The 4,863-nt window shown below is 42.9% G+C and overlaps 1 long non-coding RNA gene across 1 annotated transcript; it reads right to left on the minus strand.

Annotated features, from left to right (window-relative positions):
• Window positions 1-263: 263 nt before the first annotated feature.
• On the minus strand, window positions 264-3,942 carry LOC140526447 (uncharacterized). The gene is made up of 5 exons (XR_011974375.1): window positions 3,848-3,942; window positions 2,163-2,238; window positions 1,724-1,787; window positions 980-1,051; window positions 264-291 (listed from the first exon to the last, which is right to left on the minus strand). It is a non-coding gene; the product is annotated as an uncharacterized lncRNA (long non-coding RNA).
• Window positions 3,943-4,863: the final 921 nt, after the last annotated feature.

A 4,863-nucleotide genomic window follows, 5' to 3' on the forward strand; every position in this document is an offset into this window, starting at 1 on the left:
CTTCTCTTGAGAGCTTCCACAAGGAATATAAGCCCAGTCCAAGTTAGTCCCCGCTGGAGAGGATTTAATGAGGGGCAAGGAAAATAAGCATACTCCACATGTACTGAAGTAGTAGGAAGTTTATTGTAAAGGAAACAAGGGGGGAGGAACACACAGTCCAAAAAGAATCTTTAGGTAAAGAAAGTGGCTCCAATAAGTTCAGGCAAGGAGACCATGGCAGGAGTCAGGAGAGGGAAAGCATTTTTCTCATCAGACATGAGATACAGCAATATGTCCTCCAGCCTTAAATGGCTTCAGATGGAAGGAAAAAAAGATCAAGAAGGTCTTCAGTCAGGTGAAAATGTAGCCAAAACTCTGTCATGCTAGTGACCAGTTCTGACGTTCAATATCTTCTGTATTATTCCATTGCTTTCTTTTCCAAACAATCTAATCCTGTCAGTCAGAATATTATTCATTTTTGGAGCTATGGTAGAGCAGGAGAGTCTAGCTTCAGACAAACACTGGCATAGGTGCCTTTCTGAGGTCATTATACAGTTCTAAATTTTAGGATTTCTATTTCACACTCTAGGATTCAGGGTTATAGGACATTGGTATGAGAATTTGCACCTCATCCTGCCAGCAACTAGGTGTTCATCTGCTGTCTCAGGAATCTCTACAACAAGCCTGCATTCCCCAGGTTCTAGTTCTCCTTTATCTTCCCTCAATAGGGAAGATTCCTTGAGGGTAGGCATTGAGTTAATTATTTGTATTGATATCGACAGCGTTTAATAGGGAGCCTCTTATATAGTAAGCATTCAGTACATTCTATCTCTCTGTCTCTGTCTGTCTGTCTGTTCCTCCCTTCTTCCCTCCCTCATTCCCTCTCATCCCACAAAGTATGTTCTAATTTTGAAAATTCTTAGATTCTCTGTTCCCAGAAAAACTGTTTTGCCAATACAGGAAATCAAAGAGAATATATAATTTTCAATGTAATACTTACATCTGTGGATAGGGGAGGTTGTTCATCCAATGAAGAATTAGACTGCAACAATGACATTCCCACGTATCAGGTCTAAAAGAAAGAGCATGTGTTGCACATGAGATGCAGTCAAGAGGAATGAAAGGGACTGGGGGGCTTCCAACTAATTCTAGTATTGAAAAAGAAGGGAAAAGAAAGATGTCTTCTAGAGGACAGGGCTGAGGAAATGGAAATAGGTCTACACTGTCACTTCTCATCCCCTTCCTCATGCAGTTGATTCTGAGGAGAGAGAGCTGGACTTCACAAGGGAAGTCAGGAGCAATGGTTTGTGGGAAAGGCCTCCCTATACACTGACATTTGCAGTCAATCAGTAATTCAATTAATACTCATTGAATCTGAGGAAATGACCAATACCTGGGAGCAAGGGATAACCTAGTTCTCATAGCTCAGTAAATCTTAGAATACCATGGACTGGGCCCAACCCATTGGCCATCAGAGGGGTAGGGGCTCTCAGCCAGGATTTTCCTGGGAATTCCAAGAAAGCTAAGGAGCAGTCATCCCTTTGCTGCTTGGACTCAGTTCTCAGTCACTCCAGTGGGGAAAGGGTCAGATTAGTACTACAAGAAAAAATTTACAATGACTAGTTAAGGCAACTATTGTTTTTTGGCATGAAATCATTGAACCTCCAGTTCAACAAGGGCACAAAGGTAATTAGTCTGAGTAACTCAACCAATTATAGAAAGATTGGTGAGAGCAGATACTTACTTTCTGCTCCTTCTACTAGTCCTGGAGGCACCAATTCTACTGCAGTCTTGACCAAAGGGCAGACCTGCAGGAGGAATGGATGAGCATGAGATCATTAAGCAAGAGAACAGAGCCAGAGAGTACAGTTCTCAAGAGGGGTCAAGGCCCAAGTTAGCTGACCTGGGAGTAAGCTTATGGACCCATCACACTTGGGAATGTTTAGTTCAGAATGTTTAGTTCCACAAGATGGATTCCAGGACTGGGAAGAATCTTAAACATGATGTCACCTAATCCACCCCCTCCCCTTCTTTCATAGTGGAAGGGGCTCACCACAGTCCACACCATAAGCCAGACACCAAGCATAGGCCAGGTCCCCAGCCTTAGGACTCCTACTCCTCTTTGCACTGTCCAGGAATAAAAAATTGAACTGCAAGTAACCAGATCAAGTCTTCCCACTTACTAATTGATTGACCGCCGCCTTAACCACTTCACTCACTGCTGTAGATGCAATGTTCAGCAAACTTCCGAGGAACTTCCTAAAAGAAGAAGAAATTGAGTGACAGAGTGTTTCCAGTCAGCTGAGGATCCCAGGTCAATCCCCTCCCTCCAGAAACTACCTAACCTATGGGAAACATCTCAGTTAGCTCCAGAGAAGGGCTGTGTGGCAGAATTTCTCTTTCCCTCTGAAACGTCTGACTATCTCAGTCAGGAAAATATAAGTGAGACCTGAGGGGTACTTCTGGATAGTCTGTCTCCCAGGAGCCAGGTAAGAAACTCTCCTTTATTATGATATTCATTTATAGATTTCACTGGAAGTTACTTTCAAAGTCATCTAGTCCAAGCCTACACTAGATACCTAGGAGAAACTTGAGAAATGCTTAGGGAATGAAACTGCATTCCCTCAAACCCCCTTTATTTGGAGAGATGAGGGAACAGAGGGTCAATGCATCATCCAAGGTCACAGGGAAATTAAGCATTTGAACAGGACCTGGAGCCCATATGTGCTGGCCCCCACGGAGAGTTCTGTTTCCACTCTTGCTCTGCTTCCCCAAAAGTAGTAGCATGTACTGGATGGAGGTCAGGACAGTATGATGGCATATTCCATCGTGTCTTTTAATTAGTTTGGGGGAAGAGTGAGAAGCTTCCAAAGACAGGACAGGACAGAATAAATGTCCCAAATGTCAATCATTCTGATGCCAGAATTCCAGAGACACTTCATTCCTTTTCTCATAAAATGATTATAAAGTAGCTACTGTGAACAGAGAAGTATTCTGGATTCTGAAGGATCAATAAAGATCCCACTGCTGTGAAGCTCACAGTCTAATAGGATAGGGTTCACATCTGTATCTCTTACTAAAGAAGAAAGTAAGGAAGGGAGAAGTGAATGCATTGGTAACAACAATCCCAGAGTTTTGATAGGCTAAACAGTTTTCCCGTGTGACCCAATTCAGAATAATTGCAGTGCTTTGTGGCATAAGTTGATCCTTTTTAATAAAGCTGAATCAGTCCCCCACAGGAATCTTGACTTGGTTGATGTCCAATGCACAAGAAATGACAAAGGTATGAGCATGAAACCAGGAATTATATCTACCATGTCATCATTTTCTCTTCTATACCAGATGTTTCCATCAACTCAAGGAAAAGTCACTATAGTCCAGTCCTTCAAGACCTTAGCATCCCTTGAAATCAGCACATTTAGAGCATAAACTCTCCTGGTGAATCTTGAAACCACTCCTGTTACTTTCCTGCCCCTGTCCTAGTCCACATCACTCCCTCAGTTGCACCTGGACAAGCCTTTCATCTCTTCCTTCTCTAGCAAAAATTAGCTTTTCCTCAGGAGAGTTCCCAGACCTTATGGGTACCATTCATTTTCCTATCCCTCCTCCTCCAGATTACACAGTGCCCTTAGTACTGCAATGTTTCTCTGACTGAGACAGAAAAAGTCCGTTTCCCTAGCTATACCAGGAGACCTTTTGAGATTCAATGTCGCCAAGAAGACATGAAACTAGGATTCCTGTGACTAAGGAGAGTGCCCCTTTCTCCCTTGAGGACCATGGGCCAAAGCAGTGGACACACATAAGCATATCTACCAAGCACATGAATCACATACCACCATGGGGCCCCTAGACCTCTTGGGTGACTCACAAGTTCTTATATGAGATGTTAAGAAGTTGAGAGCTTGTCTGACATTTGGTAACACTAAGTTGAGGTTGTCCATCTTCGCCTTTTACAGCTGCTAGTTCAAGTTCTGCGTCTGCTTTTACAGTGACATTAATCGGCCCAAAAAGCACTCTAGAGAAAGAAGATATGGAAATTAGAAAACGAGCTCCATTGTTTGCCCAATGTCTTCATGAAAACTGAAGAGAGCTAAACTAAGGCCCCACACCCAGGAAAACTGATAGGATCCTGAACATCTCCCACCTTGACTCAACTTGAGACCCTACTTGCAAGCGGCTTCTGCTTCAGCAAAGCACTTTCCCCTTCATCTTCTTATTTGGTTCTCATGAGAGAACTGCTTGGTTGACAGACTTGATATTATTGTGCCCATTTTTACAGACAAGGAAACAGAGGGTATGCACATTGCTCAATGTCACAGGGAAACCCTTGCCCCAAGATTCTGCTGTTTCCCCTTTTTATGGCAAGAAAGATATATGGCTAATTCCAGTTTCTTCTTCCCAATACAAACCAGAAATGGGACAGTAGGCAGAGAGGTAATGAGCATCACAATGTTAGGAGAAATGAGATATTAGGAATTATGATGCTCCCATTCACGTACAAAAAGCCATTTTTTATCTTACTCTAAAATGATCCTCAAACAAAAAGGGCAGTTTTGTATTTTGTCACTAAAGTGTTTCCCCGCGATTTCTGTCAGGAAAGGTGAGCAGAATGAGCTCCCAGGAATAAGAGTAATCACAACAATTCTGCACACTTCCTTGGTGATTCTTGATTGACAGAGCACTTTCCTTCCAATGACCTTATGTAGTCATGTGCCTCCCTCTCTTCTCTTTGTCTTGTTCACTTGCCAACTCTATCCTGGTGGATTTGCTCAAGAAACATTGGAACCAAAAAGATCTGTTTCTGCCATGCTAATACAGCCCCTGCAGGGTTCCACCTTCCAGTGAATAGAGCCTCCAGGACACAAAAGAATCACTTACGTGTTC

This window comes from Notamacropus eugenii, chromosome 1 (assembly GCF_028372415.1).
Source record: "Notamacropus eugenii isolate mMacEug1 chromosome 1, mMacEug1.pri_v2, whole genome shotgun sequence".
Lineage (NCBI taxonomy): Eukaryota > Metazoa > Chordata > Mammalia > Diprotodontia > Macropodidae > Notamacropus > Notamacropus eugenii.